The sequence below is a fragment of the Aedes albopictus genome, chromosome 2, assembly GCF_035046485.1.
Source record: "Aedes albopictus strain Foshan chromosome 2, AalbF5, whole genome shotgun sequence".
NCBI classification, from domain to species: Eukaryota; Metazoa; Arthropoda; class Insecta; order Diptera; family Culicidae; genus Aedes; species Aedes albopictus.
Window position 1 is genome coordinate 472,658,406 of NC_085137.1, and position 15,791 is coordinate 472,674,196.

At 42.2% G+C, this 15,791-nt stretch overlaps 1 protein-coding gene across 26 annotated transcripts in view; it reads left to right on the plus strand.

Moving 5' to 3' along the window:
• LOC109414826 (supervillin) overlaps window positions 1–15,791 on the plus strand; it is a 1,049,091-nt gene that overhangs the window by 966,139 nt on the left and 67,161 nt on the right. The gene's annotated exons all lie outside the window — the stretch shown is intronic.

Here is a 15,791-nt window from a genome sequence, read left to right on the forward strand (position 1 = left end):
CATACATAATAAGGTGCGATACGAAGGAACGGAGAAGACCTAAGCTCACCTACCGCAGCAGACAGCACCAGTAGTGGTGGTTTCCCACACATAAAACACAAGCCGCGACCATAAAGTGTCATAAACTAGCTCCGTATAGTTGTTTCTTGCTGTTAGTTGCACCATTGCATCGCCAAGAACCTAGAGAAGCCACCCATTATTGTCGGTGTGGTGCCGGCAATTCACAGTAAGCCAACAAACTTAAACCCTCCGCACCACCGGGACGGGAAACGTTGACCGGGAATGACGACGACAACAGTGCTGTCTGCGGGAATACTCGAGACACAGTCTACGTTCTACACTAGGTGATTGTTTACCGCGTTGGACGCGGTAGTCTAATAATTACCTCACTGCCACCGTTGTTGTAATGGATCGCGTCCAACAATTGAATGCTCATGAATATATTCCTTTGCATGCAGATTATAGCCCTGCGCATCGGTATGATTTATGTCGGCTGGGAAGACGGAAGCGTTTACTTCATCCATATGCAAGGGAGCTGTGTTTATTTATGGCGTATAACGTATTAGTGGGATTTAATTGGAACTGGGAGACGATTTATAGCGGTCTAACCATTTGGATGATAGGATTTGCTCAAAACGTTACCCGAGTAGGTATTATGGAAATCCACCAACCTGGATCACGTTTCAAGAGCAAAGGCGAAGATGCTACATCCCCAACCGATTAGTAGTGGGAAAAGTTGATGGCTCACCGCTCTCCGGCGGGCATTAACAATGTAATCACGTTTCGCTACCGTAATTTGAAACCGATCACGTTTTGATGACTGCTCAAAAGAACCATTATAACGACACTCCGTGGTCGGTCGGTCGGTCGGGGCGCGGTGTGTCCCTTTTGGTCTGTCCATCACCACAACTCTCAGTCGGGTCTATCAAACTGAAACCTTAGAGAGCTGATGAACCACTTTCCGTTTTCACTTTCATTCTTTCACTTTGGCCATTAATTTTACTCTGTACGATACGACGACCGGTACGATGCGTCGTGTGTTGTGTCGTCGTCGTCGTCTTCGTAGTAATAACCAGTCGTAGTCGCCCAACTGGCTGGAAGTTTCAGTCACCAACCGAGCCGTTAGTGTCCCATGCGCGTCCGTGGTAGGTCCCCTTAGCAGCAGTGAAGAACGTGTCGCAAATGGCAATGAAATCAACCGATGGCACGACTAGGCAACGGCAAAAGGTGTGTGTTCGCCACTGGGCAATTGCATTGCCTACCCCCATAAACAGAGTGCGTTTCTTCTCATTACGGGCGGTTTTAATGCGCCAAGTGGATAACTTCACCTGCTGATCGGTGGTGTGCCCTGTGGTAGCAGTGGCCACATCACACATATTACAACTAACGATAATGTGTGGTTTCACTTTCATCCGTTCGTTCGTTCGTTCGTTGGATGATGATAGAGAATCCGGGATGGGAGGCTTATCCGATGGCCACCGACTGCGGTGATAGAAATTTGTTGCGATAATGATAGTTGGATGCCTACAAGCAACGTAAGAAAAAGGCGAATGATGTCACTATCGATTACAATGTTGTGATTCGAGGTACACCAGACTTTTACCTAGTTTGGGGAAAGCTTTGGAATGTGCGTTTACGAACTATGTTTTGTTGCATTTAGGTTATGACCTCGCCTTCGCGGTTTCTCCACAAATTTGTTCAAGGACTCCTCCAGGAGTGTTATGAGGGATTTCAAGGAAGTCATTGATGGTTCTCTGGAGTTCTTCCAGTAGTTTCTCCTGTGATTCCGTCTGTGATTCCTTCAAGAGCTCTTGCCAGGATTCCTCCAGGAAGTACTCCCGAGATTTTTTCTGGGATTTCTTAAGGAATACCTTCTAAATTACTTCTGGAATTTCTAGATTCTTTCATCCTCAAGGAATTCCATCCTAGATTCTCCTTATAGTTTCTTTTAGAATGTCTTCACTGATCACTATGTTCGGTTTCTGTGAGCGAACTATTATGCTCTTCTTCTTCTTCTTATTTCTGGCGAGCCGACACCGTTCGGCATCAGCTCTAGTTTAACGTCCGCCTATTTCTGGTACTAAGCCTAAACACGGACGGTCAGGGAGACATCCACACACACCTGACACCCTACATATCGAACCCATCAACACATGGGCCGGGACCTACGGCTTTACTTCCTATCCGAGGGAAGGCGTGATCAGATATTTTTGTCTCAGAAATACCGACGGCGTCGACTAGGATTGAACCTAGACCGACTGGGGTGAGAGGCAACCACGCTTACCACTACACCACCGACGCCGCTAACTATTATGCTCAACTCGTTTATAATCAGCGATCATGATGGCTCACTTGTGTAATAAACAATGAGCTGGAGTTTGCTTGACGACGCCTTTCTACTTGGTCCATTTAGTACTAGTTGAAAATCATAGCAAACCATTATCATTTGCATGCACTACTGAACAGTCACTTCTGTCATAACCGGCAGAAGGGCTACGCGGAACAACTGATGCAAAAACTGTGGAGATTTTATTGATTGTTGGATGGAATATGGTATCATACATATGTGGTAATGATCTTTGTTCTGGGACGTACTGGGACGGTGTTGCTGCAAGAGGTTGGATTGGTGATGAATTGGAAGATGACGACTTGGTGGCTTGGTCCTCAAACAACTCACCGCCGCTTCATTAGACCAAAAGCAATGGCAGATTGCTAAGAAAGTAGCTAGGAGGTCTACGGGTTTCCCTTCGTAGACGCATTCGGCGGACACGAGCGAGACCGTATTGACCACGCCGAAAAGGATTTTTGACGACTAAGACTTCATTGTCCTAGGAATCTCTCTCTACGGCGGTTGTGGATCCTTGTCGGTTAGACCAATACCAACGAAATGGTTGATTTGGTTGATCGTGCATAGTTAACGGGAGTAATCTGTAACTTATTCCATGCAAGCTAAGGTCCAGAAGGCCAAGGTTCGTTCAACAATTGGCCTAGGTACTTGAGCCCTTTGGAAGTAGTTCTATTGGTTACATCCTATCTAACGTGTATTTCTATTTATCTAACCTTGGGCTGTAAAAAAATATTTAAATATCCCAGGGAAAGGGAAACATCGAAATAAAACTGCTGTTTATATTGGTGAAGGTTTCATACACAAACAATTCAGTCAAAAATGTGATATTTTTTCCAAAACAAATCCAAGCTCAGTTAGTTTTGGGGCAGTGAGCTGCGGTGCTCGAAGCTCACTTGACTGATGAGCGTCCAAGATCAATGAGCCTGAGCGCTCATGGCCTATCGTTCTGTTGAGCATCAAGTTAGCATGAATTTGGCTGAGTTTTGCTCGTGAGCCGAGCTTTTTCAATGCCTGGTCTTCAGAAGGTTTTGACTTCCAGGAGGAAGCAATTTCATCGGGATTCCTTCTTCATGAATTCTCTCGGATATAGCTTCAGAAATTCATTACGTGTTTCCTTCAGAAACTCATTCTAATGTTAGGAATTCGTTCCAGGAAGTCTATGCGAGATTCCTTTTCCCAGACAACCAGTAATCGTATATGATGTTGCATAAGATGATAAAATGGAGGCCATATGCGTGTATGCCTCCATTTAGGCGCATATCACCTCCACTTTAACATCTTATACAACATCTTATACGATCACTGGTTGACTGGGCCGGTTCCTTCTGGGATTTCTTCAGGAATTTTTCTTTTCTGGGATCTTTCATCGAATCCTGCACTTCTTTCTTTATTCCTAAAAAACTTCTTCAGGATTTTTCCAGGAGCTCCTTCCGGGCTTCTTTCAGGAACTACTTCTGGGATTGCTTCAAGAATTTCTTCCGGGATTCCTACGGCAATTCCACCGGGAACTTTTTCCGGGATTCCTTCAGGAACTACTTCCAGGATTCTTTCGGGAGGTCCATCAGGTAATCGTCCGGGAATTTTTTTTTGGTCTTCTGTCTGGAATTTCTTCAGAAACTTCTTTCTGGGTTTTTTTCAAAAACTTCTTCCGGGATTCCTTATGGAGCTTTTTCTGGTATTCCTCTTGGAACTCATTCCAGGAAGTTTTTCTAAAATTCTTTCAGAAACTGCTTCCAAGAATTCTTCAAGATCTCTTTCCAGATGTATCTAGGAACTCTTCTGATTTCCTCCAAGAGTTCCGTTTGGAATTCCTCCAGATCCTTCTGGAAGTTCATTCTGGGATTCTTTCAGATGTTTCCAATGAAAATTCACCAAGAGTTTATTAGGGAGTATTTTGAAAAATTCCTCCTGCACTTTTTAATTATGGATTTCGTCATCAAGTTCCTACAGGATTTCCTTGAGGAAATACTCCAGCATGTTTCTTCTGGTTTTCATCAGAAGCTTTTATGATAATCTTGGATGGACTTCCTGGAGAATTCCCGGAACTCCATGAAAAATCCCGGAAAAAAGTCCCAGAAATCCCTCAGAAGGATTCCTGGAGGGACCTCATAGAGAACTTCAGAAGAAACCCCAAAAAGAATCACAGATATCGCTTCCTGAGGAATCATAGAAGGAAATTTGTAAAGAAATCACGGAAGGAATATTCTGGAAGAATCTCAGGAAAAATTGCTTGGGTAATCTTGAAAGGAGCAATCCTTGAAGGATCCCGGAATTAATTTCTGGAGATTTTTTTTCCTAATCATTTATTTGTGTAGGCTCAATTGTTTAACAAAAAACTTTACGGAGCCGAAATTCTAATTAATATTTAAACATTCTAATGACAATTTGAAAACAATCATAGTAAAGCGTTCTTCGTGCGCATTTCTTCTTCACCCGCGGTCCGGAACCTGAGCTTGAACCAGATGCGGCGAATTGAGACCTACGCTGATCAGCAGTCGGATTTCTCATCACATCCTTAATGGCCTTGGCTACTTCTTTCAGTTTTTCCATCTGTGTCATCGAGCGCCATTCATTTTCCGAATCTTTTCCAGGAACCCCTGACTGTGCTTGTTCTCCATCTCTTGTTGTGTCCAACGGCTGATCCTCCAAGACTTCAATTATATCATCTTCCGATATTAATTTCTGTTCCAGAGAAACCGGACCCTGCGACACAATAGCTGCATACGAGCAGGTTTCCGTTTCTTTCCGCTGTTGATCCGCCTGGTGTTTTCGAGTTCCTCGTTGAGGACATGAATCTTTCCGATGGCCGACTGCTCGGCACAGGAAGCAGGTATCTTTCAATCCGTTGTGAAAAATCCGTCCCAAGATCCGTCCTTTCCACTTTCCGACGTCAATCATTGGTGGTATGTCCTTTTTAACGTCTATGAATACGCCTCGCACGCCATTGTGGATATGACTGAGTTCCGATTCCGCGGCGAACTTTTCGCGAATCACTTGATCTATTTTTCCATATTCTGCGAGTACCAATGACAAGCACTCGTCACTCAGTTCCGGCGGCAAATCGAAAACCCGCACATATTGCACATTCGCGCCAGCGATGCACATTCGCACTTCGACGGTCTTCCCGTTCGCGTAGATGAACTTTTTTCGATCCGCATTTTTCCTCAAAGCTTCCATCATTGCCTCCAACGACGAAAACTTCAAAAACAACGAACGATCATTTGCCGTTTTATATGCTGATTCAATAAGCAGCAAATCAGTTTCCAGCTTTTTCAGAAAACTAGCTGTTTCTGCCCAGGACGATCGCGGACTACCCGCCGGAAATCGAAACTGTGCGGTATTGACTATGTCACACATTTCGATATGAAGATGTTACCGATAGCACAAAAAGCACCACTGATGAGCAAACAAACGGTGAACGACCGGGAGACAAAAGACGCTCGGGATCGTTTGCGCCGCACCAACTGATGGCAAATAAAGAGTTCACTACGAAGTATACATTTCCTGCGTCTATACTCGACGGCAGCTGCGATCAAACTGAATTTCTGGAGAAATTTTGGAAGGAATTTTGAAAAATCACCTCCCACAATCTTCTCCAGCAAACCAGGAAATAATCTCTGGAAGAATCTCGGGAGTACTTCCTGGAGGAATTCTGGCAAGATCTCTTGGTGAAACCCCAGACGGAACCTCCTTAGGAAACTCAGAAAAAAAAACTCGTGGAAGAACCCCAGAGGAAACTTCTGAAGGAATCCTAAATAAACAAATTGTTTTAAGTCCGAATCGTAAACAACAAGGCCTCACTTACCTTACCGGTCAGACGAAGGCCTGAGTGACCTCTGCTGTACATAGGAGTCGTCTCCATTCTGCTCGGTCCATGGCTGTGTGTCTCCAGTTCCGCACTCTGCGAAGGGTCCGCAGATCGTCCTCCACTCCAAACAACAAGGCCACCGGGGTCAAATTGATCATCGGGGTGAAATTGATCATTAGCGCCAGGCTAAATTGTAATTCCTCATTAGCAATTTCTGAACGTCCACAATTCTTACCTTATCTAGTTCATAGATGTCTAGAGATGAGTGAGGACGTTTCAGTTTTCAGAAAAACTTAGTTTTGTATTACTTTTTTAAGGGGTTTTCACTGTGTTTCTTGCATAACCGAAACTGTTGTCACTAAACAATCGATTACCACTAGGAGTACCAGTAAACTGTATGTGTTCACATTTATGTGGAAGCTTAATTGTGAAGTGGTGTTGCTATTCCGGTCATGAACCAGTTTCAAAAGTTTCAGTTTTAGCTAAAAAGTGATTAAATGTGGTTGAATTCATTTATTTCAAAGGTAATTGCATACCTTTAGGCGTTTAATGGTCAATTTCAAAACTTCAATTTGTCATTAGTCATTCAACAGCGGAAATCATCAGTAGTAAGAGTTTTGACGCGTTGTATGTGTTCAGCATATCATTATTTAGGTAATTTTCTATTCTAACCGATAAATGCTGATCAATTTCACCCCTAAGCGGCATTTTCATTTTTTGGATTTTTGAAGTTATCTTTCTTTAAATTCAAATTTGGTGAATGAAAGTCTATCACGTAGTTTCATGAAGATCCACTCGGTACTGGTCTTGCCCTCTAAGATTACTCCTTTCAAGATTACCCAAGCATTTTTTCTTGAGATTCTTTCAGAATATTCCTTCCGTGATTTCTTTACAAATTCCTGCTATGATTCCTCAGGGAGCGATATCTGATATTCTTTTTGGGGTTTCTTCTGAAGTTCTCTCTGGGGTCCTTCCAGGAGTTTCTTATGAGATTCCTAACAGGTTCTATCTCAGGAACTCCTTCCAGAAATCCTTCTGAGATTCCTTCTGGGACGTCAAGTAATTTCTTCCAGGATTTCTCATGGAGTTCCGGGAATCCTCAAGGAATCCCATCCGTGGTTATCATAATAGCTTCTAATGAAAACCTGCCAATTTGAATTGCTACAAATGTTATTCGCAAAAGTTGTTTCAAAGTGATCAATTGGACCCCGGCCTACGGTAGCTGAAACTTGGGTCGATTGTGTACAACAAGTGAGTAAGTAAATGATCCATTTTATAGTTTATATACTTAGTAGAATCTGAGATTTATATTTTGGGAGCAGCAAGCAATGGCGGATAATAGCGCTGATGTAGCGTATCCCCTTAACCCGATAGCAATGTGAAAAAGAGCCAACCGTTCTCTACAGAATGATTTTATCAGGAAGTTGGCATCTACTTTCTTCCCAACCATAACGTTTCGAATAGCAGCCTTAAATTCCCTCCTCACCCAGAGTTTATTTTGATACATTTATATCCCTTTCGGGTCGGAGCGCAAAAAAGTGAAATCTCCATATTACAAATGGCTCAGCTTTGGCTCTCCAGAACTCTTAAATTTCTCAGCAAAACAATAATTATTCTTCCTCATTTGACTTCTCTTTTTCTTTCGATTTCTAGCTCTGACTATCTAGATCAAACGGAAATAAAAAATATGCGACAGATAAAAAAAGTTCATGTTTTACGATTTTTGTCCACTTTTTGTTTTACTTGTTGTGGTTAATCTCAGATGCAACGTAAACAAAAGTTTGTTTGCACCCAAACAAGTATTATTGAAACAGTTTACATCACATAAAACAAAGACTTAACAGATGTAAAAATATGCAAAACTGTTATCGCTCAGCAACACAATTTTGCTGATTCGTCACGAAAAGGATATAGAACTCTATGAAAATGGAACGAGCTCACCAATTTACTACTATGGTTGATCTAATGCTTAAGTTCCTAAAACAGCATGGACCGTTCAGTATAATCCGGAGTAAGTTTTGAAGTGGGCCCAGACTAATATCCTTTCCAACAGACGTACACTCCTACAGTGTAGAAAAACTCCAGGTAAAATCCAGGAAATCTCCGATTTTTCAAAAAATTTGATCCAGGCCATTCTGCATATGATCCACCAGAGCCACAAGACGTAATTCGTAGATATCAATGCCCGGAGCTCCGCCTTTCCAGCAGTCATAGTCGTCCGGATCTCTACGCTACGCCAGAAATTGAAATTTTTTGAGAATCGATTTTTCATGCACTTTGAACAGGAATTTGGTAAAACACAGTTGGTAAGACAGAGGTTGCCGGGACCTCCAGGACAGCTAATTTTCTATAAATTCTGACCAAAGCTTTGATTTTGGAATCTTTTGGCTTAATTTTGTAGAGTCCATCACCCTCAGCATGCCTTATCAACTGTGGCTATAGGAGCACCTTACTTTAGATTAGATTAATTTCGCTCCTGACAAATTTCTTCATCAATTCCTGAATTTTAATGCCTCAAAGCAAATTCAAACCCATTGTTATATATAGAAAAAAGGTGTATCTAAAATTATCTAGAAATACTACAAAAATGTTTAAAACTGGATGGTTTTCCTTCCTATACCGATCTCAGTTGACCGCAATGTCACTTGCACCCCTTTGAATCAGAGCAACTCATTTCATATTCCCAAATGTCGCCTTTTGAGCAAACCCTATAAACCAAATCGAAATCGAACACTGCAAACAAGATTGTAAATCTTCTTCTTTCTGTAGCCAGCAGATACACAAACGTGGACAGATAAATTCAATTCCGGACTCCGGGGGAGTGGGTCACAATCGGAACGTGAGACGAGCAATTTTTGGCGAGTTGACAATTGACGTGATTTGAATTTCGATTAACGTTCAATAAACGGGTGCTATGCACTGGATGGGTGTTTTGTGGGATGTTAAGTATTTGTAAATTGTCGGCACGAGGAAATGTCGATTGAAAATAATCGTATATTTCCATTGCCTCTGTTTCGGGTTCAACTTAATTATTTTTGTGCTAATAAAACCTGAAACCCTACCCAACATATGTAGAAACGTTATAGGTCGTTACGGCAGAAACGTTTAATTAAATTTTTATGCTTTCGCCATCATTCGATATTGCCGTCGCTGTTCGCAATCGTAATGTAGGACGACGTTCTCTAGGGTGATCGAAAATTATTTAGGTAGGCTCCGCCCTTCATGAGCTTCCAGATCAGAAACATATTCAATTAATTTTTCTCTGTAATAAACATGAATTGAGTTGAGGATAGTTACTGTGATACCTATCGTGGAGCGTAAGTATGGTAACCCTATGTGTTTATATTAGTATTGGTTAATGGTTCATTGATTGCGGTTGAGCGATACAGTGAATGAATACCAAGCCTCATTCTTTGGTACAATCTAGCGTGCGTCGGTCACCACATATTGGCGTCGAGGTGAAAAGTTTTAAGAAAATCGCGGTAAAGCCGGAAAAATAAGTGCGACTTCGTCGGAAATTTGTGAAATTAAATTATCAGAAACAATTGGGGTAAATATTTGTGTATCCTGAGAAAAAAATATATGCATTCTCAACCGATTGGCATTTTTTTTCTTGTCGATAGTGAATGGAGCGTGGGTTTGCAGTAGAATAAAAATGAAAAAAGAAAAAAGCCGGAACCGTCAGTGAAAAAAGTTTATTGCGGAAAAAAAAAATCAATTCTCCATTACTGTGAATATTAAGAAGCAAAAGGAAAAATGCACCAGTGAAAATAAAGTGAATGAAAATGGATGAAAGTGATTTTCTGATTCAGATAGCGTGGGTTGAAAAAGAAGGAAGAAAGAGACGCGGTTGAAAATGAGTGGGATTTGTGGTAGTGGGAACGCGTCGGTCGATGAGCAAGTGTGAGTGTGCAACCGTAATGAATCGATCTGGTGATTTAGAAAATTTGTATTTAACGAAGACACGTGTATGAATGGCGGGAAAAAAATGCGTGCAATAATGGGTGATGTGTAAGTATGGGCGCGAAGATCGACTCTAGCAGCCTAGCAGTGTGAATGATCGTCTGCCGGACGCCTGACATGAAATGCGCTGCGCATGCATGCATGCTTCTGTCGTCCCCGTTACTAAGGTATGTACGTAAAATTTCCATTTCACAAAAATGTTGCTGCTGAACAGGTAAATTCCTAATTCGTTCAGAAAATTACGATGTATTTCGTCAATTGAAAATAGCAAAAGTTTTGTGCTCTAGTGTGGTTGAACATGAGCTGATCAGCATATACCTTCTAAGGTTCATGCATTCTAATATGAAAATATATTACTCACATTTATAACAAACACATGAATGAATCCTAGTATGATGAGATTCGTGTATTAGTATGAATGAATCGCAGCGAAATTGAATGGTGTTTGCACACAGATGTGCAGCTCCGTAGAATGGAGGAAATGAGACAGCAGAAAGCTAACCTCTAAACTTCCAGCATTTGCAATAGGCCCCGTGCCCATTGAATGTTCAATTGCTTCGCCTCGTCACATGCTCGATTGTTTTATTTTTTTTTTAGCGCTGCCAGAGATAAAACGGGTGCTCGAGAGGGAAGCAAAAGAGCACATAGAACATGATTTTAGCGCACAATTTCGAAATTGTTAGTATCGTTTTTTTGTCATTCCGTTTACCAGCTGAACTGAAGTAAGCAGCAAAAAAAAAAAAAAAAATCACCACATGCAGTAGCCGACGGTTCAATATCGCTCTGCAGAGCATTGCGTGAGCGTGTATGAGTGATCAGTTATTGGGATTTTCGCTAGAAACCACTAAAACATTTGCGTACGCGTGTGTCGAATTTGATAGCTGTTTTTAGTATGTTTTAGTGGTGGAACCGAGGAAAATGAATGCGTTAGGTAGAAGTGTGATTCAACTCAATGAACGGCAAGTTTTGGCATGAATGGATGTGACCAAATTCACCGACACACAAGTTCGTTCGACCAGTGCGCCCAGTATTGCTGAAATTGCGTAATGTGATTAAATTCACTGGAAATAGGAAAGGATTGCAATGTGAAAATGTGATGTGATTAAATTCACTGTTGAAACGCGCTTGTGTATTGTGATTGAATTCACTGTTTTTGATAGAGATTGCGAGTGCGAAATGTGATTAAATTCACTAATGAGGAGAACAGCTTGTAATTTGAATATGTGATGTGATTCAATTCACTGTTGATATGTGCTTGTACGATGTGATTGAATTCACTGTTTATGAATGAGAGCACGAGTGCGATATGTGATTAAATTCACTGGTAATAGAGAAAGTATGTAATTTGAATGTGTTGTGATTAAATTCACTGTTGGGGTGCACACGGCAGGGAATGTGATTAAATTCACTGTTTATGGAAGAGATTGCGAATGCGAAATGTGATTAAATTCACTGGTAATGAGAAAGGATTGTAATGTAAATGTAGCAAATGTGAAATGTTAATAAAGCTGTAATGGATCTTCGGAAAAAAAATGCTGATTGGTTTAGAATTTTCCAAAATACAAGAAATATTACGAAAAAAAAAATGTTCACAGGCAAAATGGTAGACGTTGAACAGGAAATCGTCCAGCCGGTTTCGTTTTTCAGTCCTGCGTCGTACAATTTACCGCAGTTCAAGTTTTCCCATCTGCCGTCATCTGAAGTCAGGAACGCGTGGATCGGATGGATTCGATGGTTTGAAAATGTCATGGCTGCGACAAACATAACAGACGGCAAATGTCGAAAAGCACAGCTATTGGCAATGGGTGGCTTTGAACTACAGGGGGTATTTTATGGAATACCTGGAGCGGACGTTGATGGTCAAGACGGTGAAGATCCATATGTCGTGGCAAAGGAAAGACTCACAGAACATTTCTCCCCCAAACAACATGAAAGCTTCGAGAGGTTCCAATTTTGGTCAATGTCTATGGACAAAGACGAACCAATTGAAAAATTCTTACTGAGAGTTCAGCAGAAGGCAGAGAAATGTGCGTTTGGTCGAAATGAACAGGAATCCCGTCAAATCGCCGTGATTGACAAGGTCATACAAAATGCTCCGGAAGATCTACGTCGAAAGTTACTCGAAAAAGAACAACTTAGGCTTGACGACGTATCGAAAATGATCAATGCCCATCAATCAATCAAACATCAAGCGTCTCAAATGTCTACTCGACCAAACCCTGTCGATGTTAATCGTTTGGTTATAAAGAAACCTGGAATTCCATTTTACAAAGACTCTGGCGTACCTGCATACAAAGCGAGATGTTCACGGTGTGGAAGATTACAACACCAGGAGTTCGAGAAATGTCCTGCGCTGGATCGAACTTGCCATAGATGCAGGAGACTTGGCCATTTTCAAACGATGTGCAAGGCAAAAGTGGAAAAAGATGTAAGTTGAATATGAGACGAATTAAACTTTTTTGATTTTAATCTATGATTTTCTATTAGCCTGCTAGTGCGAGAAAAAGGAGATACTCGCCGATGCGAGGAGGTCAGGCAAAACGATACAAATCTGTACGAAATGTTGAATCACGCGAAGAAGACGGCGTAAAATCGGAAGATCTTTCAGTGTACAAAATCACTGATGAAGATGATGAATTTATTTCTTGTCGTGTAGGAGGGGTTGACATTGACATGCTGATAGATTCGGGCTCAACCTACAATCTAATCGACGATACCACGTGGGAACTACTAAAACTCAAAGAAGTTGAGTGTCACTCTCAAAGATATGATACCTCTAAACGGTTTCTTGCATATGGGCGAGTACCATTGAAGCTACTCACAGTATTCGATGCGGAGATCGAAATTAGAGATGGACCTGACGTTATCTCGACTAACACGACTTTTTATGTGATTAAGGGAGGCCAACAATCACTTTTGGGAAAAGTCACGGCCCGGAAGTTAGGAGTGCTTCGAGTTGGACTACCCAGTACCTTCAAAGAAATCGTTGGTCGCGTCGAAGAAACTAAAGTCTTCCCAAAAGTAAAAGGCTTCAAGTTGGTGCTTCCTATTGATCGAACCATTCCACCTGTCATCCAGCCGCTTCGACGATGTCCAATTCCGATTCTCGATCAAGTCAAGATAAAGTTAGATGAACTGTTGGAAAAGGGCATCATTGAACGGGTTACTAAACCCTCGTCATGGGTGTCCCCTCTAGTGCCTATTATGAAAGACAACGGCGAACTAAGATTGTGTGTGGACATGCGGCGGGCTAACCAGGCAATCCAGAGGTTGAACCACCCTTTGCCGGTATTTGAGGACCTCCTGGCCAAGTTTACAGGAGCGAAATATTTCACCACGTTGGACATTCAGCAAGCTTTTCATCATGTGGAACTAGCCGAAGAAAGCAGAGACATAACCACATTCATAACGAATTGGGGTTTGTTTCGATACACACGTCTATTGTTTGGAGTCAATTACGCACCAGAATTTTTTCAAAACCTTATGGAAAGCATCCTTGCTGAATGCAAGAATACGGTGGTGTTCATCGATGATATTTTTATGTGGGGTGCTACTGAAGCGGAGCATGATGAAGCAGTAAAGAAAACGCTGTCTGTGTTAGGCTCTCATGGTTTAACGCTCAACCTCCAGAAGTGCAAATTCAAGAGGAGGGAAACTGAATTCCTCGGTCATAAACTGTCTGAAGATGGAGTACTACCTGCCGATTCTAAGGTGAAATCCCTGCTACTGTGTCGAGCCCCACGTACGAAAGAAGAACTGCGTAGCTTTCTCGGCCTTGTGACCTACGTCTCCAGGTTTCTTCCGAATCTCGCAACTTTGAGCCATCCGTTGAGGGCACTTCTGAAAAATTCAAATCAGTTTTGTTGGCTTTCGGAACATCAGAAATCATTCGATTCCCTTAAACATCTGATTGGAAATATTGACTGCCTAGGCTATTTCGATCCAACCGATCACACCATCCTAGTAACCGACGCTTCTGGAGTTGGTCTCGGTGCAGTTCTAGTACAAATCCATCAAGGCAGAACTCGCATAATCAGTTACGCATCACGCAGCTTATCAGAGACAGAACAACGGTACCCACCAATCGAAAAGGAAGCCCTTGCGATTGTGTGGGGGGTTGAACGATTCAAGGTGTACTTGCTGGGTATATCGTTTGTACTGGAAACGGATCATCGTCCATTGGAAGTACTGTTTACGGTAAATTCGCGTCCGACAGCGCGAATCGAACGATGGATGCTTAGATTGCAAGCCTTTAGGTTCAAGGTTGTCTACAAAAAGGGATCGTCGAACATTGCTGATACTCTCTCGCGTCTTGGCTCTCACGTTAAAGATCCCTCTTGGCAAGAAGAATCGGAGGTGTACATCCGGAGAATTGCTGCAAACGCATTGGCAATTTTACAACAAGAACAATCGAGTGCGGATTATGACAACGAAACTGAAATTGCAATTCGGACTGTTCAAGAAACTGCAGCGATAGATATTTCAGAAGTAATCGAGGCAACAAAGAATGACGCAGAGCTTCAAGCGGTACTGTCTTCTATCATGAAAGAAGATTGGACTTCTCCTATCGTCAAGCAATATTCTGCGTTTCGTTGTGAACTTTCTTTCGCTAATGGTTTGGTCATGCGTGGATCGAAACTAGTCGTACCTTCTATTCTTCGGGAGAGAATGCTTTTGCTAGCTCACGAAGGTCATCCCGGCCAGTCATGTATGAAGCGACGTCTCCGCGACCGTTGCTGGTGGCCAAACATGGACCAAGAGGTAGTCAAAGTCTGCGAGAAATGTGAAGGATGCCGCCTTGTACAAATACCCGATCCTCCGGAACCGATGGAGCGTAGACCATTGCCCGACAAGCCATGGGTTGACATTGCAATTGATTTCCTTGGACCATTGCCGACAGGGGAATACATTTTGGTAGTGGTGGATTATTTTAGCAGACACGTGGATTTGGAAATCATGACTTCAATAACAGCCAAAGAAACTATTAAGCGAATGGCAAGAATTTTCGGACTTTGGGGCGTACCACGTACAATCACCCTGGATAATGGGAAGCAGTTTGTCGCTACAGAATTTGACGATTTCTGCAAAGTAAAGGGAATTCATCTGAATCATACTACCCCGTACTGGCCCCAGGCCAACGGCGAGGTAGAGCGTCAGAACCGATCTTTGCTCAAGCGGCTAAAGATAGCAAATGCTTTGTATGGCGACTGGAGATCCGAGATGTCACATTATTTAGAAATGTACAATAATACACCTCATTCCACAACCGGAAGATCTCCAAATGAGCTACTCCAAAATCGACGGCTTCGTTTCAAGTTTCCAGAGGTTGAAGATTTGTCAACGGCGATACTTTCATCAGAACACAGAGATAAGGACACTGTACAGAAGTCTTTGGGAAAGGAGAGAGAAGATGCTAAGCGCAGGTCAAAGCCCAGTGCGATTGGCACTGACGATGTGGTACTCATGCGCAACCTACACCCAACCAACAAGCTCTCGACCAACTTCTTAAAGGAGAAGTTTACGGTGGTAGAGCGGAACGGATCAAATGTAAGAGTACGATCAATGGATACAGGTAAATCGTTCAATTCATGTTGAATCCAAAACGAAGACGTTAATTATTATTTTTACAGGCAAAGAGTACGACAGGAATGTTTCCCACTTGAAAAAGATTTC